General features: G+C 43.1%; 1 long non-coding RNA gene across 1 annotated transcript; it reads left to right on the top strand.

Moving 5' to 3' along the window:
* The first annotated feature begins 987 nt into the window (after window positions 1-987).
* On the top strand, window positions 988-8,923 carry LOC142855628 (uncharacterized). Its single transcript, XR_012911534.1, has 4 exons — window positions 988-1,130; window positions 1,481-1,620; window positions 1,756-1,825; window positions 7,311-8,923. It is a non-coding gene; the product is annotated as an uncharacterized LOC142855628 (long non-coding RNA).
* The last annotated feature ends 10,705 nt before the right edge of the window (window positions 8,924-19,628 follow it).

Genomic DNA, 19,628 nt, shown 5'->3' with positions numbered 1-19,628 from the left:
CTAGTCCACAATGGGCACCAACTGGATTCCCACCCACCAAGACCAATCAAGATGACCAGAGGAGAGCAGTGTTGAATTCATTCACAAATAGCAGGAACAAAACCTGACCTACTTTCAGTTGTGAAGTGGGGCTCCTTAGCTTCCATTTCTGGACAAGAAGAGCTGAGCCTGCCAACAGGTTTTGTTTGATCTAGACATCAGGCATTCATTTGCTGATCTGACGGGACAGGGCGAACACACACTACACAGTCTATGTCCCTTTCGGGTGCTGGCTTTGGCAGGGCCAAGGGGAGGAGCAAACAGAGCCTATATTGAGTTCTTACCTTCCTGGTATTTCATTAATTTGACTTCAAACTCCATTCATCTCTCGGAGAGATGAGTGCTTGTTTTAGGCTGTATTTCCTGGTGCTCACTGATAAGTAGGTTGTAAGAAGCAGGGTTTCACAGATAGAAGTATAAGAGCTAAATTACTATCCAGGACAAGCAAGGCAGAGTGTAGAGGATTGAGCTGATCAGAGGAGCCCAACACCAGGCCATAATGGGCAGAAGGCACTTCATCGTATAGCAATGTAAAGATGTGTTAATGAGCAGGAGTGGGTTCAGTTGCCTTCTCAGGTCATATCACCTATGAGCAGCAAAGCCAGATGAGATGATCTGCAGAAGCCAGTGAGTTGGGCTCCTGGGTTTTCACCCAGTTCTCCCTGTCTCAGAACTCCACCCTGAAGATAGGATGGGGCTGTCGTGGGAGAGGAAACTGAGTTAGCAAAGAAAAAGTCATATGTCATAGCTCTGCTATGCCTTTGCTGTGGACCTCAGGGAAAATGATCTGCCTGTGCTCAGACAGGAGTCAGAATGCTGAGCTGGCAGTGCTTGCTCCAGGAGTGGGGGTTGTTGTGGCTACGTGGACACCATCAGTCTGGCCCAGCCATCCTCAGTTGTCCAGATCTAGTGTTTGTGCTATTTATGGCTCACCCCACATCTCTGTGGCACTCCTGGGGAGCTGGAGGAGCACAGTTTCTGCTTTACTAAGAATTCTGCTATTCTTTTTCTCCCTGGAGAAGCCTGTCCTCCTTTGATCCGAGATTGACAATCAAGCTATTCTGAGAAGGACTAATTACAGAACACATCCGGTGAGTGTCCCTCTTTCGCCCACACACAGTTACTGGAGCTGCAATGTGACAAGCCAGTCTTGCCAAGTGGCCCAAACCTATGGCACCTGTGGGCAGTGGTTGCCCGTAGCAACAGCAAGGGGGAGGAGCTGTGAGGAAAGAAGTTACAGTGTCTGTCTGATTTTGCTTATGATTTCTTTCTTGTGTGTGCATGTGTGTGTGTGTATGTGTGTGTGTGTGTGTGTGTGTGTGTGTGTGTGTGTGTACATGTGTAAAGAAGCATGCAATTATAAGTGAGAGTCAGGAGAAGGTGCTGGGGAGAGAAAATGGTATGCCTGCTTGCATTCATTTTAACATATAACTTCTTAAAGGGAGAATGTTCCGCTGAGGAACCTGTGTCTCCTCATTTCCTGGCGAATGTAACCATCCCTCAGTATTCATGGCAGATGGGCTCCAAGAATCCCCAGGGTTGTGACAAGCCTTATAACTTCAAACCGTCTATAGAAAAGAGGTAGTGTATTTGCATGGTACTTGTGTGTGTTCCCCGTACCACCCAATGTACTATAACTGCTCTTCAAAGTAAGTGTTACACCGTGTTGCTTAGGAAATTATGACAAGAAATAAATTCTGTATATGCTCTGTTTAGATGCCATTCTCTCCCTTCAATCTTCTTGTCTGTTGTTGGCTTCACCCGAGAGCTGACAGCATGTCTACAGGTAACAGAGATCTTCACTTCATCCCACCCCTCTCGGGAAGGACTTTGGGTTGTTTCTGTCCTTTTAGGATGGATGATGAAGTTGGAAAGGGAAGAGTCTTGGATCTCATCAAAATGGAAGTCCACACAGGCGGACACCAATCATTATAATAAGTTGGCCCCGGGATGACAGGAATGGTGGCCACAGAAGCTTAGTGGTTTGCCATCTCTGCTTAAGAAGGGCCTACAGAGAGGACTGTGGAACCCCTTTGGGCATATTTAGAAAGATCACCAGTCTCCTAGATTCCCAGGCCTCCACAACTTTGTTCATCAGATGGAAATCACTTCAACCTTTTAGGCTACTTAAAATTTCTGCTGCAATTTAGAAAGTCCCCAACCCAATGCCAGCCAGCCTGTGGCTTGTAGAGATTGCAAGACCCATGCCTGACAAGGAGCACTCTTGCATGTGTAACAGGAAGGAGGGAAGGGCAGAGAACAAGTACAGCCAGTCCAACCAGCCTGTCCACATGCTGGGCTGTCCCTCTCACCTCCTTCTAGGCTTTGCCACTGCCTGGCTGCAGGAGGGTGCAGCTCAAGCCAATTGCCTTGGGAGACACTCTTCCTGGTTTGTAAAATGGAGTTAGGCGTGTTCTGCTTGTAGGCTAGGATTCCTGAGGACCAGGTGCATTTGCTGCTAGGCAAGGTTCACTGAACCCTGTAACCACAAACATACCTGAATGAGCAAGAGTGGATTATGGTTGTGCGACTTCTGGATGTGTAGGTGCATATACATTTGCACAAATATGGTATGAAGCCAAACAACAACATTACTTGTAGTTCTTCAGCACCTGGGTTTTTAGAAATAATTTTGTTAATTTTTTGAGAATTTCCTACAATGTATTTTGATGAAATTCACCTTTCTCTCCCTCAACTCTCCTCAGGCCCAGGCTTTTCATACTCACCTCCCTACCCAGCCAACTTTGAGTCTTCCTCCACCTCCTCTTCCTTTTAAACCCACTGTGAATCTTATTCTGTGATGTGGTCAACTGACCAGGGGGTCACGTTATTAGTGAATTCTCTCTCTCTCTCTCTCTCTCTCTCTCTCTCTCTCTCTCTCTCTCTCAGAACTTAGTCGTGTGACTTGTGTGCCTACCTCCCCTCTTCCATGCTGGAATTTTTGTCTGGCTCGACTTTGTACCGGTCTTGTGTATGCTGTCAAAATCCCTGAGTTCCTTGGTGCAAGTGCTCTGTCCAGAAAACCACATTTCCTTGAAGTTATCCATCACTGCTGGCTCTGACAGTATTTCTATCCCTTCGCCTGTGAAGAACCTCAAGCCTGTCTGTCCCGCGTAGGGTTGAGAGCTCTGCAGTTTCTTATCGTCTGCAGCTGAGCAGCTGAGGTGTCTGTGTCCACTGCCGTCTACTACAATGAGCAGCTTCTCTTGAGAGGGTTGACAAGTCCACTTTAGTACTAGGTCCACTCTGCAGAGTAATGGCATTAGATTCTACCTAGGACCCGTGACCTATATAGCCACAGTCTCTTGGCCTCACTAACCATGAGCCCTAGCATGAGAAAGTATTTTTCTGCAGCTCCCAGAACATGATCAGCAGCAAAAAGCTCACCATCAGTTCCTAAGTTGATGCTCTGTAGCTCCCCACTTCCTGCTGTCTCTGACATCCCCTGTTGACTGTCCATTTCTGAGGAGTAAACTCATTCTTGGTCCTCAAAAAAGACTCAGGGTTGAGATACATGATGAGCGTTTGTGCGTGCTTTGATGAAGAGTTATATAATACAGCATGATAGGAGAAGAGGTGCATTTTGGGAAGGGTTTCATGAGAAAGAGTTAGAGTGATGACCTTCACCAGAACAATTTGATAAAGGCGGAAGAACGAAAGGAAAGAAATAGGAGAAATAGGTCATATTGTCAGCTATATATACATATATACAAATATATGCACACACATATAGTCACCTATATATACATATATGTATGTGTATACACACACACACATTGTCAGCTATATATGCATATCTGTGAAACCTTACAGTAAAGAGGCGCTTATGGTGAAGAACATTAGAAAAGGTTTTCTTTTTCAGAAAAGGATCACACTGTCTTTGCCTGAGCAACTATCTGTCCAATCCTATCTATTAAGTTGCTACCATCATTGCATTTTTAATTGAAACATACTTTGTTGAAACCGCTCCAGGAGACAAGCACCTATATGCAGGCCTTCATGGAAAACGGAAAACAAAGCAGGGATTGGCATGTCAGATTGTGCTGTGCATGACACCAAGTCAAAGCTGTTCGTCTCTTCCACTCCGTTTGTTCACCAGCTAAGTAGAAATAATGCCAAGGTCTCTTGTTCATGCCACTGTCAAGGTTTCAGTGTTGGAAAGTCACAGTGCAGTGTGTGGCGTGCAATGGAGAACAGCTATGTTCCCTGCAGTAGTGGACAGCCATATTAAACCATCTACACAATGTTCTGACACCCTTGCAGAGACATATGTGCTATAGGTGAAAGACCTTTGTCCCAGGGCTGGTGGAGCACCACTGCTTATTGCAGAGCAGACGATTATGCTATTTCCCCAAGCAGCAGAGTTTATCCAAAGAGCTTACTCCTCAATTGATTTCATAGTTATGCCTTGGCGTAGAATCCCCTCATCTACGAGAGCATGCAAGTCCTCATAAAGACATTCAGTACGGAGATCAAATGAAACTGGACCGTTTGTATCCCGGGTTGAATAGGCACTGTTTAGTGGGGTTAGAAAGAACAGAGGCCCCGGGGAAGAAAGCTGTAGTCAGCATGAGTTGTAGCTTCTAATTGCCTGGGAAGGTGAGGAGTGTTCTTTCAGAGGAAACATTAGACAGTTTCCATCATTCACAGGAGTGCATCCTCGTGTGCACAGAGACAAAGAAGTGAGGGTTCATTATTTATTATTTATGTCTTGCAAAACACTGGAACATATGGTTAAATTTTCAACTTTATTTTCCTATGATTCTTCCTACTGAACAATATTCTTAAAGCTGTCACAGTCATATCTGGGTGTGGGGAGAACAGAGAGGTACAAGTGCCTGGGGGAGAAAGAGCCGTTCCATCCTCCTGATGGGTTTAGGATGCAGGCCAACAGATGTTCAGCTGTGCTGGTCGTAGATGTGTGCAGAAAACAGACCAGCATGTTCTATTTTAATTAGACCATTGATCAACATTTCACAGACATATTTTCTATTTCTCCATCTCTCCTTCCGTCACTTTCATTGATTTTTCAGCATCTCACTTAGGTTTAACCCATAATGGCCTTCAAAAAAGGTAAATTTTCTTATGTTAAAGCTTAAACGTAAGCCAGACATGGTGGTACGTTGCTTTAATTCTATCACTTGGTTGGCAGAGGCAGGCAGATTTCTGTGAATTCTAGGCTGGCCAAGGCAGCATAGTAAGAACTTGTGTCAAACACACACATGAGAGAGAGAGAGACAGAGATAGACAGAGAGAGACAGAGAGAGGATGTGACATTGTTCTTAGAATTGTTTTCTGCTCTATTTGTTACTTTTGCTGAGTACCTTCAGAAAGAGTAATTTCAGTTTACAGGTCAGAGAGTTCAGTCCATGAAGGTAGGGAAGCCATGGTGGAGCAGTTCAGCCCATATCATAATGGTCCAAGAAGCAGAGGAGAATGCTACCTACATTCCCCATCCACACAATAAATTTAGCTAAAAGTAGCCAACTGTAACCATATTGAAACCTGTATGCTGTACTGTCTTAAAATTCCCTCTGCCAAGTTCACTAGTCTGTTGCCTAGAGCCTTAACCTTTTATGAAGTCTGGGACAGGGATCAAAAGCAGACAAATTCCTTGCTAGAATATGCCATACATTGCCTCTGTCTCAGGCTTTGCAACTGCTAGCCCTCTTTTCTGTACTGTCTGGTCCACCAAGATGTAAACTGGCTATATGGTCAGTATCTTACCTGCCACAGTGGACTGGATCCTCTGAAACAATGAGCAAAGCAAATGCTCCTTCCTCAAATTTATCTATTGGGTGTTTCTGTCACAAAGGCGAAAATTAGTACACATGTCCTCTAAAAAGTCACAGTTTAGAAGGAGAAGCAAAAGAAAAAAAGGTCTGTTGTTTTCCAAAAAACATCTGAAGGACTCCCAATCTCCCCATTCAATACACATCCCACTGCAGATCCCACATTGCACAGGGGTTTTATTCAATGCTGTCCCCCACACTCAGCGTTCATAAACGCTGTCACAGGGAAAGTTTGTGACTTACTAAAGCATCAGACGTGGACTTGTTTTCCTCCCTTTCTTCTCACAAGCTAATGCAGAGATATATGACTAATCTGTAGTACAAGCAAGGAGAGACTGGGCGTCAGAGAGGTCCAGTCCGCCAGGGAGAGGAAGTCATAGTGATGCCTCCTTGGCTTCTGCACCCACACTGTCATCTCTTAGGTTGTTTGCTCTTTCCCATTTGTCTTCAGGGATGTTTCCCTTTATCTCTCGGTCTCACGCAGAAACCATCCTGTCAGAGAGACTTCTTGAATTTCCCTATCTAACACAGTTCTGACTTTCTCTCTGCCTTCCTCATTTGGAGACTCATCTCTCGCTAGAACCAGATATCCATGCAGGCAAGGATCCATTGCTTTTGCCCTGCTATCTCAACAGAGCTGCACATAGAACACAGGTGTGGGAACATTTATGCATTGCTTCTTGCATCTCTTCTAGGCAGCTTCTTTGGGGGATTTAGTTGTCTTGTGCCCTCTGGGCTCATAGCCTTCTCTGGTATAAGGGGAAGAGAATGGGATACAGACAAAGTGTGTCGTGCTTCTGCCTCGTACAGCCCGGGGTGGGGGTGGGGAGGGTGGGAGTGCACACGTGGTGAGGAGTAGCAGAGAGGGGGGGGGATTTGCTCAGGCTTTCAGATCTTCTAAGGGGGAAAACTACTTCTTTGCTCAGGAACTCATCCCATTGTTTAGCCACACTGCCAGGAAATTCTTCTCCAGATCTGCCCCAAATTTGTCCAGCTGTGGCTGAAACCAGCTTTGCCCTGGGTGGTCCTCCGAGGGGACAGCTGTAGAAAGAACTCTTTGTGTCAAATGACACAACATCCCACCCAGGCCTTGAGAGAGAAGAAGGTTTAAAGCAAGCTGCTAGCCTCATGGATTTCACAGCTGGAGAAGTGGCCAGACTTCTGTGTAGGCAAAGTCCTGGGGGAGCTGGCTGATCTGGTTCCAATTCAGTTTTCTTCTGCTAGGTGAGTTGAACAAAGGTCATCCAACATCCAGAAATATCATCCGTCCATCAAGGACATGAATAACATTCTTATACCTGGGAGATCTTGCTTGTTTGTGTGTTTAGATTAGAAAGTTCTAACCCACAAACTCAGGTAAAATAAATAGATAAAAATAACCAGCCCAAGTTCACAGAGTCAACTTCTAGAAGGGTCTGTATATCACATTTAGCCAAGCTACCTCATTAGTGTTATAATTTCCGTTTGTGTCTCACGCAGGTTTGCTGTCCCTTCTGATCAGCTCATCAGAATAAAAGGAAATTCCTTGTCAAATAGAGAGAGGTTCCAAAGTCAGAGCATGCCTTCAACCATCTGATGAGCCCAGGAGAAACGCTCAGGCCCGGGGCTGCTGGCTGACTCCCTGGCTTGGAGTCTCTCATAACCTTGCAGCATTCACATAAATTGAGTTCCAGTCATCTCTTCACCCCTGCCGCTCTAACAAAAGTGTGGAACAGCAACTGACAAGGCAGAGAAGCAGAAGCAGCCCAAACTTCAGAGGGGCTGCCTCGCCCTGCTGGGGAAACAGGCGGCTCTTCCCTGTCGCCAAAGCTAAGCCCCCATGATGCATGCTTCTGTCTTCCCTTCTCACATAAGCTTCCTTCCCAGATTTGCCCCACAGGCATCCAGGCACAGAGAAAACAGCACCAGAAGCCCCCTCTGATGGCTGTGTAAGTTGTGAATATGGTTTCTTGCTTGTTCATTTTCTAACAGCCCAAGGCTTGCTCCTGAGGCTCTGATGCTGGCAAGCATCAAACCGACAAAGGACTCCAGCTGGATTCTGATGGTAGCAGTAGAGGCAGACACTCCAACCAGCAAAAATGGAGGCAAGGGAGCAAGCTTGAGTTTTCCTCAGCCCACCTCATATCTGGGATGCCTGCCGTAAGAGGCGCCCATTCTGGCAGAGGATTTTTTCCCCTCAGGTGGTCTTGAGATGCCCTTGAGGCACCACCCAAAGGCAGAGATCTTAACTCTGGAATACTTTTTCTTTGTCTTTTCTAACTTCAGAAAAAGCGTGGGTAGGGTCAAATGCAACACAAGCAGGAAAGGGTTTACAGGTTACAAGCCACCATAGAGGAAAGGCAAGGTTGGAACTCAAGGCAGGAACTTGGAAGCCGAAACTGAAACAGAATCCACACAGCAACACCGCTTACTGGCTCGCTTGCTCCAGCATGTTCATCTATCTTTCTTATATATCCCAGAACCACACATCCAGCTGGACCCTCCTATATCAGTTAGTAATCAAGAAAATGCACTCAGGGACATATCCATAGACTGGTCTGATGGAGACAATTCCTCAGTTGAGGTGCCTTCATCCTAGATATGTCTAGGTTTGTATGAAGTCGGTGAAAAGTAACTACGGCAACCAGGTTTGGACAATTTAGAGAGCCGCAATTGTCTTATGTCACGTCCTTACTCCAGCTCTACTGCAGTATGCCTAGTAGACATTGTACTTTGCTTGTGGTGATTTGCTTTCCTCTTGCCTCTTGGGTCCTTACAGAAAGGTCAATTAGGCACCAGACCCTCAACCTTCAGTGGCTAGGTCCCTGCCACTGTTTATCTGTGCCCAGCATGGATCCCAGGGCACATGCTCCCAGAAAGGTTTATAATCGACAACTTAAGCTTTAACTGGAGTAGCACCAATTCTTCTGGCTTTGGGTCAGATAGCATTGGCTCATCTTTGCGTAAGTCAGTTGATCTAATGAGGTCTGTGTTGTCAGTTGCAAAATGAAGATACATTAGTATGCCCTGCCTAACTTGTTTGACTGACATGTGAGATGAAATCTGAAAATGTGTTTTGTAAACTATGAAGTTTCACCCAAATGAAATGGATACAGCACCAATAAAAAAAACTATTTGTTTTTAACATAATGCAGTTTGAAGTTCCATAGGATTTTTGCCGTTCAATAAAATTTATCACTGGAATTAGCATACAAAGAAAATTTGGGAGATAGTGACCCTGAAAGTTATAGGAATGCTATGTGAGAGTTATAACCACTTCGTTTAATGGTAAACATGTACTGATTTCCTAGTAGGCATCAGGCCCAGTTTATAAGACGTGGGGAAGAGATGCGTGAGATCGAGTTCTCAAAAAACTCACAATCTAATAGGAGACAGGAAAGGAACCATGAGATCACAGTCCACACTCTGAGTAGAATACCAATGACGAGTGAGTCAGACTCCATCAAATCAGGCCTGGTTCAAGGAGAAGCAGTAGCCCAAAATATACAGAGTGTCAATGAAAGACGGCAAGGAAGAATGCTTGAAATGGGGAGAGGGGTATTACAAAGAATGTCAGGCAAGAGAAGCATTTGTGGCCTCAAAGAGGAGCAGAGCCTTGGAGCAGGTGGGATGTCAGGGATGGGGTTAAGACACAGCATCAGGTCTTATTTACTCTGAGATGTGACATATTCTGGCTTGTGTTTTCAGAAGACCTGTCCCCAATAATTTAAGTCTTGGGATAAGCTAGTGGCTGGGCTTTGAATAGCTAGTTGCCTATCGCATCAGAATCACTTAGGGAATCCAGACTAAATTCAGACTACTGAATGCAAACACTCAAACCCTAAATCTTAGGATTTTGTTTCTGCATCTGTATTCTCAAAGAGACTCATGAAGCTGAAGAAACTCTTCTGGGATTGATGGTGGAACCAAACAAGTTATGTCCATGACCTAAACCTCCAAACTCATGAATGTTACTTTTGCTGGAGAAAGGTCTTTGTCCTGGCATAATTTTTGGTTTTGGATGTTGAGGTTTTGTCATGTGTGTCTAGTATAGTTGCGTGCATTTGAGGCAATCCTGAGAACAGCAAAACAGCTTGTTCTTACTATTGCCGGAGGTAACTGTGTAGGCAGGCAGCCTTCAATGCAAATAAATGTATTTTCCTCTCTCTGGAGTCTTCGCGTCCTAGCTCTTTGGGGCAAACTCCAGTTGACTGGTTTGCCTGACAAGTGCCCGCCTCCAGGATGCACTAGTGCAAGACATCGGTCTCATTCCTATTGCAATCTTGGTCTTCTTTCAGGATGGACAAGTCAGAAGGCTTATCATTGAGATACCACAGGCCTTCTGACTAGGCACCAGGGACCCCATATCCTTTTCATCAAGCTGGGAGGAGTTTCCTTAATGGGTTAGGTGGGCATACATCTAGGCATGTGTATGTTTTGTATGTATGTTTGTGTGGCTGTATGTGTATCTGTGTTCAATTCCTTCTTTGTTAACTATATTTTAGGTGCATGCATGTCTATGTCCAGCTCCTTCCAGGACCCACTTATTAGAGTACTACTCTTCATGACACTAAAGAAATTTCCAGAACATGTGTCAGGTAGCCCAGATCCTGTGGAAAAGAAGGAAGACACAAGGAGCAAAGCAAGTATGATATCAGCACAGAAAAATGTTCATGTCTGGTGACATGGCTGGTGAGAGTGAAGGAGAATGACTTTGAACCCAGACAACTGTAGTTCAAACTGTCTCCGACTTTCACTAGTTGAGTCGCTACTAGCAAGTTTCCTAAACATTTTAAGTATAAAATGAAGAATTTAATATCACGTTTTGGATTCTCAAATCATACTTTCTCAAGTCAATGAACACAGAACGTTGGAGCAATCCATCCCATCCAAGTGTTCCTTAACCTGGAGCGACAGCTGTGCTCTGGCGGAAGTAAATAAGTAGGCAGCAGGCAGAAAAATGGGAGGCTAGCCTGCTTTAAAGTCAAGAGACGCTTGGGGGAACCATCAAAATGGAACCAGGGAGTGCCAAACAGGGAACAAGGTTCAGACAAGATATTGCATCTGGCAGGAAGACTCTGTAGGTACCCCAACCTGTGTGCTAGCATTGACCTTAAAGACAATGAAAATATATGCGGTTTTATAATTGATGCTAATTGAGAATGAGCCTTCTTTCCTGGGGTTACCTGTGACTCCTCAAAGTGTACAATGTCCATCTTCCTAGAAGTATAACGAGCAGCAGGCTGTCATTTCAAGAAGGAAGCTATTATCTCTCATCTGGAGAAGTCATTTCATCTAAGAAACATTTCTAAAACCTGTTTATTTTTATCTTGTTGGGATCTAATGCATCTTAAAAGGGTAAATCAAACATAAGTAAGAGTATTTTTTAAAATATAAAGCTTTTATATGTAGTTCCTAAATACTTCCAACATTGTTCCCATTTTACTTGAGAACATAGTACCACACTTCTGAAGGGCATTATCCCATCAACATAGACATTCAGTGGACATTTAGGGGTCAGTCTTAGTAGCTCGTTCATCTTGAAGTGTCACTATCTAGAGCAGTGGTTCTCAACTTTCCTAATGCTGTGACCCTTTAATTCAGTTCCTTGTATTGTGCTGACCCCCAACCATAAAAATTATTTTTGCTGCTACTTCATAACTGTAACTTGCTACTGCTATAAATCGTAATGTAAATATCTGATATGTAGGGTACCTGATATACAACTGCACCCCAAGGTGTCGCGACCCACAGGTTGAGAACCGCTGATCTATTGTCTTCAGATGCATGAACTTGCATGTTGAAGGACCACGTTATACTTCTCTCAACAGTCTCCTGGTTTCCATGGAGATCATATAATTCTTGTACATTCTCAACATATGCTTCCCCGCCCCTTTGCTACTTTTAGTAGAAGTTCAACACCCAGACCCACAGATAATTATTCAAAATTGTATGCACTGATTTAGAGCTAAGCAAAATGGCTCCTGCCTCATTTAAGAGTAGGTGATCCCTAACTGAGTTCAAGAGGACCACAAGAATATTGGCTTCAAGACCACATTGGCTCTGCTGTCTGATCCTGCCAATGGCATCCTTATACCTACAGTGGCCCCACAGAACATTCAGAAGATGAGCTCGCACTGAAAAAGATCCCATCCAACTGGAAAATTACTCCAAACCCGGTACCCACAGACATATGAATATTTCACCCCGTGAACTCAATTCAGTGAGCTGAAGAATTCTGCCGTGTACCTTTTCATCAGAACGGGCTCCAACACTTCAATAAATCTCAACAGAGTGCTCTTCTGAAAAGCCCAGCGTTCGTGCAGGAGATGTATAATCGTGGTGCTCCACATTTCAGAGATGAGGCAAGCAAAGGCAAATATTCCATAATTCATGGTGTGCTCCCTTCTAGAAACTTTTCTATTAAGAATTTGATTAATAGTCTAACCACTCTCCCTGCTCCCAAAATGGCTTTTGAAATGTGGGAACATACACACGAGTCTCAAGAGAAAGCAAAGATTTTTTTCCCCAGATCTTTTCCTTGTCTGAGATGGGTTAGTCTAGAAATCAGAATGACAAGGTAAGGCCGTGCTCTCTCCTTGCTTGCTCCTAATAGGGAATACTTCTCAAGGAGCCTGAATGAGATGATCATTATGTCTGTTCAGCTAGTTACTTCCTTAAGTGGGAGAGGCAGCATGGGGCCTGCAGGGAGCATGTGGGACTTGCTGCAATTAACAGCAGCCGCTCTGCTTTGTACAGACTGTGTGGCCCACCAGGACTGCGCTCCAGCCTCCAGCTGTACAGCTGGGAGGATGAGTTCAGGCAAAGTGTGCACATTTCCAGCTCACAGCAGAGACACAATAAATGGCAGCTGCTTTTGGGTTCTGTAGAAGCCAAGCTCCCCAGGTTGGAACTCAGTTTTAAAGAAGGCAATTAGATCTCCTCCTAAATTCCTGGGCGGAAGAACACTGACATTTGTTGGGCCCTGTTGGTGTGGAAACCGGTAACTCAGCTCATTCAACACTCCTACTCATGAAACCTGAAGTGGGCTGAATGGAGACCACTGGGAACTATGTCCGCATCCAATTCTAATCCCTTACTTGAAAAAATGTGTTTGGAAGTATGATTAAATTAGGGGGTTTCATGCAAAGTGATGATCCTGGGTTATCTAAGTGTATCCTACAAACAACAAAGATATTTCTAATCAATGAAAGGACTGGCAAAAAGAACAGACAGTTTTAAAAAGATGAAACACAAATGATCAATAAACATATGGAAACATATTCAGCTTCACTAGTTGTTAGAGAATTATAAATCAGTTCTACATAGAGATTCCATCTTACCCCAGAATGAGCATCATTAAACAGGTAAGAGCAGGGGCTGGAGGATGTGGATAAATGTGAAACCTCATGCACTGCTCCTGGAACTGTACACCGGTCCAGCCACTACAGAAGTCAACAAGGAGGTTTCTCAACAAACTGAAATTCCATCTGTCAAAGGACCCAGCTCTACCCTTTCTGGCTAATTTACCCAAACCACTGGAAATCAACTTATCACAGAGATATTTGCATATCATTGTTATTGCAATGGTATTCACAGTAGCTGAGTCATAGAACCAACCTAAGTAACTAATAACAGAGGGACAGACAAGGAAAAAGTGGCATATATACACAGAGGAACTTTTCCTGTCCTCAATAAGAGTGAAGTTATGTTGCTTCAGGAAAATGGATGCAGCTATAGGAAATCATAAGTGAATTAAGCTAGTCTCAGAAAGACAAATATTGTATGATTTCTCTCATTGCAGTTCCTAGATTTTATACTGATGAATAAAATTATGTCCATACAGGTGACATAAAAGTACAGAAGTAAATCCATCAAAAAGGACCAAGGGGAGGTTACTAGGAGAAAATGATCATCATATTATATACACATGTATGAAAGATTTTTCAAATATACATTTTGTAAATACCCTTATAACACAGAAAGACAAAGGAAAATTTCATGTAAAGCTGGAGGCAGAGTTTTGAGTAATAAGGCTTTGGGCACAGGAATACGGGGAACAATAATTAGATCCTCTCTATAGCTCCCAAAGAATATTCCCTCTGGATTTTAGATTTATGGCCTCTAGAACTGAGAGAGAATATGTTCTGTCATTTGGCACTGCTAATTTGCAGCCACTGTGAATATGTGATTCTTATTCTACAAAGATCATTGAATAAGAAATATTGGAAGGGTTAGGGAACTGACTTCACTATAGTCATTTAGTAAATACTCTGCTCAAAATGTAGATCCAGGTGTCTGCATGAAAACATGGAGATCTGTTTGCTTGCTTTTTTGATACCAGTCAAATGATTGTGCTGAAACCATCGACAGAAACTGCTGAAATTAAAATGAATGGTGAAACTCAGAAGTGATGAGTCACATGAACATCACAGCCATGACAACTACCACCCAACATAACATGATCTCCTGAACAAATCCAGTGAAACGCAGCTGGCAAAAATCCTAATGTGGTGGTCCACACTATCAGTGTTAATAATTGCAAACACAGGCTTGTGAGAAAGAGCTAAGCTCTTGGCATGTCAACCATTGGTACCATGAGTAAATGTCACCAAAAGTTGTACAGTGGGAAAGTAGAAGAGTGCTGTGGGATAATACTCTTGCACACTGTAAAGATTTGTCATTCATTTTGGTTTAGTAAAACACTGATTGGCCAGTAGCCAGGCAGGAAGTGTAGGTAGAGAGACCAGACTAGAGGAATTCTGGGAAGAAAAAAGGCAGAGATGTAGTCGTAATACAGATTCAGAGGAAGCAAAATGAGAATGCCTTACTGAGAAAAGGTACCAAGCCATTTGACCAAAATAGGTAAAAATTATGGGTTAAGTTGTAAGAGCTATTTAGTAATAAGCCTGAGCAATAGGCCAAATTATTTATAATTAATATATACATCTGTGTGGGGTTTTTTTGGGGACTGAATGGCTGTGAGACTGGGCAAGACAGAAACTTTTGTTTACAAATGACACCCAAATGTTTGTCAAGAATTTCTACATTAAGCCTAAGAAAGCTTTTTTTGTATACTATAAAGATTTTTCACGCATATTGGTTTAATAAAACACTGAATGGCCAGTAGCCAGGCAGGAAGTGTAGGCAGGTCAGACTAGGAGAATTCTGGGAGGAAGAAAAGCAGAGATACAGTTGTCATCTAGATTCAGAAGAAGTAAGATCAGAATGCCTTACTGAGAAAGGGTACCAAGCCATTTGGCTAAACATAGATAAGAATTATCAGTTAATTTAAGTTAGGGCAATAGACTAAAGATTTTATATTTAATATAAGCCTCTGTGTGTTTATTTGGTACTGAATGGCTACAGGACAGGGCAGTATGAAAACTTCCATCTACAGAAGAGTTCCCAAGAGAGGCAAACTTTGCCAACTTCCTAAAAATAAATATGTGTCAAGTCTAGGCCTTACCAAACATCCTATGTGATCCATAGAAAGTCATTAATTTGCACTGACTTCTTTTTTTCTCCAGCAGCAAACAATGGAATCCTAAGGATCTATTACTTATAGAAGCACATTCAGCAACATTCTGAAGCATTGCCTATCAGAAACATTTCTATGCTATATTCAGAGAAGGTAATATGTACCAAGTTGTAGCTTGTTAAAATATTCATTTTATCAAAAGTCTTTGATTACACATTAATTCACTCATAATACATACATACATACATACATAAAGTCCAATAGGAGCATGAAAATTACTACCCAACAGGAATTAAGCTAGGTAGAATGTCTGTGGCCATTTTGAAGCTTAGCAGTCAGGAAACCTGAACTCTTCTTCAATTAAAGGCAGGGCTATCCTACACAAATAGCCCCTTGTAGCTGACATCTTCAGGCAGCTCACAAAGTGATGCTGCCTACCCAGTCACCTATTTCCAGGCTTGGAGGCAGGCACACACCACCTCCACTTCTTAAAGGAGAGCATGTCTGAGCCTTTTGAGACTTAGAATAAGAGACTTTAGATCTAGCTGTGAACCCAGCCCTTGAGGCAAAATTGCTGTGGTTCAATGTCTATTGGTGACATACAGGCATAAAATGGCATGCTAGCCTGATCTATTTTCTTCCTCCATGAAATAGGGAAGTGACTTGCAAGCTTACAGACAGTACCCCTCCTAGAGTAAGTAAAGACCAAAGCTATCATTTGTCTTGAAAGGTAAACTTTTCTCCTCATTTTCCTGGTACCTCCACTCAAGTGAGACTCTGCAGAAGCATAGAAAATAAGTGAACCAATGAGAGATTCCATAAATCTATCAATGTGGGAGCTAAATCATAGCTTTTCAGAACTTGGCTATAGGGTGTTCAATTTCAGGTACCTTGGAGTGAGTGCAACGTCTGTCTGGGTCACTGTTTCATAGCCTTTCTTCTGTTACAGTAAATGATGATATTTGTTTCTGGGTCTAAGTCAGACAAAAAAAAAAGGAAAAATATGATGGTAAATGCATCTCATAGAAGAACCTGGACCAGCTAAACTTACAGATGGTTTAACAGAGAGATGGAGTAACTTGTAATGAACTCTTTATCTTAGGATAAAACTTTAGGATACTTCAAAAGACTGTGATGGGATGAGTTGGAGAGTTTCCTAACAATATATTTGTACTAGGAGGTGGCTGCTGGGCCCACTCTGGGAGGTGTCTCTGCTTCCCTGCATTCCAGGTGGTTGGCCCAGCTCCGTATGTGTTTGTTCCTTTTGGCGTTGTTGCTCTGATTATGTAATTGTTCCCTTTACTGTGAGACATCGGAGGTCGCTCACTCTAGCATCATGTCAAGACAGGAGCATTCTGTGCTGCTCAGATGGTTGCAGAAGGCAGGTAGGGGGCCATCCTTACCCAACTGAGGCATGCCTGTTTCCAGACCCCGTGCAACCTGTTAGCTCTTAGAAGACTAAGAGCATAGGCAATTCCATGCAGTAGCTATGAAAGAGCTGCAGGAGACCCACAAGTAAGGGGGTAATAGCTGTATTGTTGCACCCAACATTCATCTCAGGGGTCCTTCTGTATTTGAGCATTGGGGCCAGAAGGTTAATGAGTTCATGGGGTTTTCTTCCTGACTGTGATTTAGCCTATATTCATATTTCGTGTTCAGATGATCAGCACGGGTCAGAAATGCTTACGTTCAAGAGGCAGGCTAAAACTCTTTCTTCTACTTAGAGAAGGGGAAAGCAATGCAGTTATCTGAGAACTGGCCGGTGGGAGAGAAATATGCTCATGTGAATTTCAGATTGTTCAAGATTGTTCCAGACAGCTTGAGATTGGCTCCAGATATACAAATAAGAACATTGGAGGGAAAGGCAATCTCATATTTCTTATGAGGCAGGATCAAACTGCCTTCTCCCACCAACTAGCATGGCAAACTGCAGATATTTAGTGATTATGTTCATTTCTGCATTGTCTACCAAACGTAAACATTGAAAGGGTTGGAAAGAAGGACCGGAGGTCTCACAACAGCCAACTCCACTGAGCTTCTCTTTATCCTCAGTTCCAAGTCAGCCTCTGACTTCCTGGCTTAGGTCCTTGCTACATTCCTTTTGCTGGGTGTTCTGATTTAACAGACGTCTCCTGTCTTGAGCCTATACCTCAGTCTCTAGCAACTCAGATCCCAATAGCTCTGTTTTCCCCATTTTTCCAGAGCCCAGGATCCCCTGCATTGTTCTTGGCCATTTACAGAGATTGGAGGGTGAATGAGTAAAAGTAAGGCCACAAGTGACCATTTTTCTTATCCAGAGAGCCAGAGACAATAATGAGAACAGTAGCCAGGAAATGTACAGTGTGGCCTCTCAGCATCTTCCACTGTGACCTTGGGTATGACCCTTCTGCTGCCCTGGTCTAAACTTTCTCCATCTCTCAAAGGACGCAGTGACATTTGAGTTCTGGTTTCAATGTTGAAGAGTTTATAAATCGGGGATCCTGCAATAAGACAGGATATTGTGAATTGATGATACCCTTGTAGATTCTATGAGGTTAAAAAAATGTGGTCCCTAGATAATTAAAAAGCTATGTAAATGCTCTGCAAACACATGACCAATGGCACTGATTGTTCTTAATGCTGTGAGCTGTAAAGTAAATCTCAAAATAAATAAACGAAAAACCAAGTATTCTCGTCCACCAAAAGCCCTTCCTCTTATGATTCTTATTTCTTTCTCTCTTTACCTCTTCTCTCCTTTCCCCTGTCTTCCCTTCCCCTCTGCTTTCTTCTCCCATCTCCTAATTTCTTTTCTTACTACATTGTTTTATTTTTCTATCTCTAACTGAAGCATCTCAGCTGGAGTCGAGCATTCTGGGAAACTTCTGACGAAAGAACACTCTGCAGCCACAATTTTGAGTGAAGAAGAACTTTGTCTTGGTGTCTGGGGCTCATTCAGGACTCCCTCTTTTAAGCCTCATATGCCCCCTGGATTGCCTTTCGTTGTTGCTCCTGCATCTCCCATACATAAGGGAAGATGGACACTTGTCCTCTCTGGGACGGTCCTGGGCTCCTTAATCTGGATTCCAATCATTATTTACCAACTCCCTCTCTGTTTTAACACATTTCTCTCATGAGTCCTCCAGAAGTCCTTCCATCCATGTTGCAAGAAACCCTGATCTCTCCCACACACATGAACCAATGTCCTCCTCTGACTATTTACAGATACATGTTTTTAATTGACCTCATGCTTATAAAACAGGACCAGCACCTTTTGCAATTCATCTGGTCTTTGTTTTTCTATACTGAATTCTGTACCAATAGATCCAGCCTCTAAACCTGCCTAAGGTCATCCATTTCCTGCCCTTTTCCTTAGCATAGCCAGAGTGGGGTTTGTTTCCTCTAGGCACTTCCCATTTAACAAGCCATACTTCTCCAATGTTAAAAGAGCTCTCCTTCTGTGGGATCTATTTGCAGAGCCCTTGGCCTCTTTGTACATTCATGTCATCTTTCCTTACTCCAGAACAGAAATAGCTTGGAAACTAAGTATTCTTTGCATAGCTTAACTAAATAGGTGTATCTGTAGTCTACAGCCCTGATCAGCATGTCCTCTGAACTGGGCACACAAAGCACATTCCTGGGAGACCCTGCAATACTATTACCAATTCCTAAAGTTCAATCATTCCAAGAATTGCTTGATAATGAATAAAAGAATCTTACAAATACTCCAACGGTAGAACATGTAACTTGAATTTTTCTATTTATTTTCTATAACTGTGTGTGTGTGTGTGTATAAACACAATTACTTTACATGGTAGTTACATTACATGGTAGTTGAAATCTACCACCAGACTCCGAAGTTTGAGTCTTGGCTGATCTGGGAGAGCAAGTTCTAAAGGTGTTACACACTACCTATATGAGAGAAGTCTCTACACGTGAGTGTTTAAGCTGGTGCAAGAGCTAAATTCCCCTGAACTTTGAACTAGCATGAGAACACTGCTTGCTTCTTCTCTCTCCTATGGTCAATCATTGATTCTGGAGCACCCTAGCAAGACCTGGTCTGATGGAACCTTCCCAAATCTTCATGTTCCCAGATAAAAGAAAGCAAACTTGAATTTTTCTGTCGTTAACATTCCTTCCTTTTAAGTTCCTGTAAATTGCTTCACCTTCAGTGCTAGCGATTAATTGGGAGCCAGAAGGAACTGCAGAGAGTTTGACAAGAGAAAGCAGATGAAACAGAATTGTCACCAGGCGCTGAACTGTTTGACACACAGAAGTGCTGGCAATGTGATAGACACTTGATGCTGACAAGTCAGCATCAGAGAATTAAAAAAGTTAAATAATTAAGCTTACATAATACC

This window comes from Microtus pennsylvanicus, chromosome 8 (genome assembly GCF_037038515.1).
Source record: "Microtus pennsylvanicus isolate mMicPen1 chromosome 8, mMicPen1.hap1, whole genome shotgun sequence".
Taxonomy (NCBI): Eukaryota; Metazoa; Chordata; class Mammalia; order Rodentia; family Cricetidae; genus Microtus; species Microtus pennsylvanicus.
This window is presented reverse-complemented; position numbering and strand designations above follow the sequence as displayed.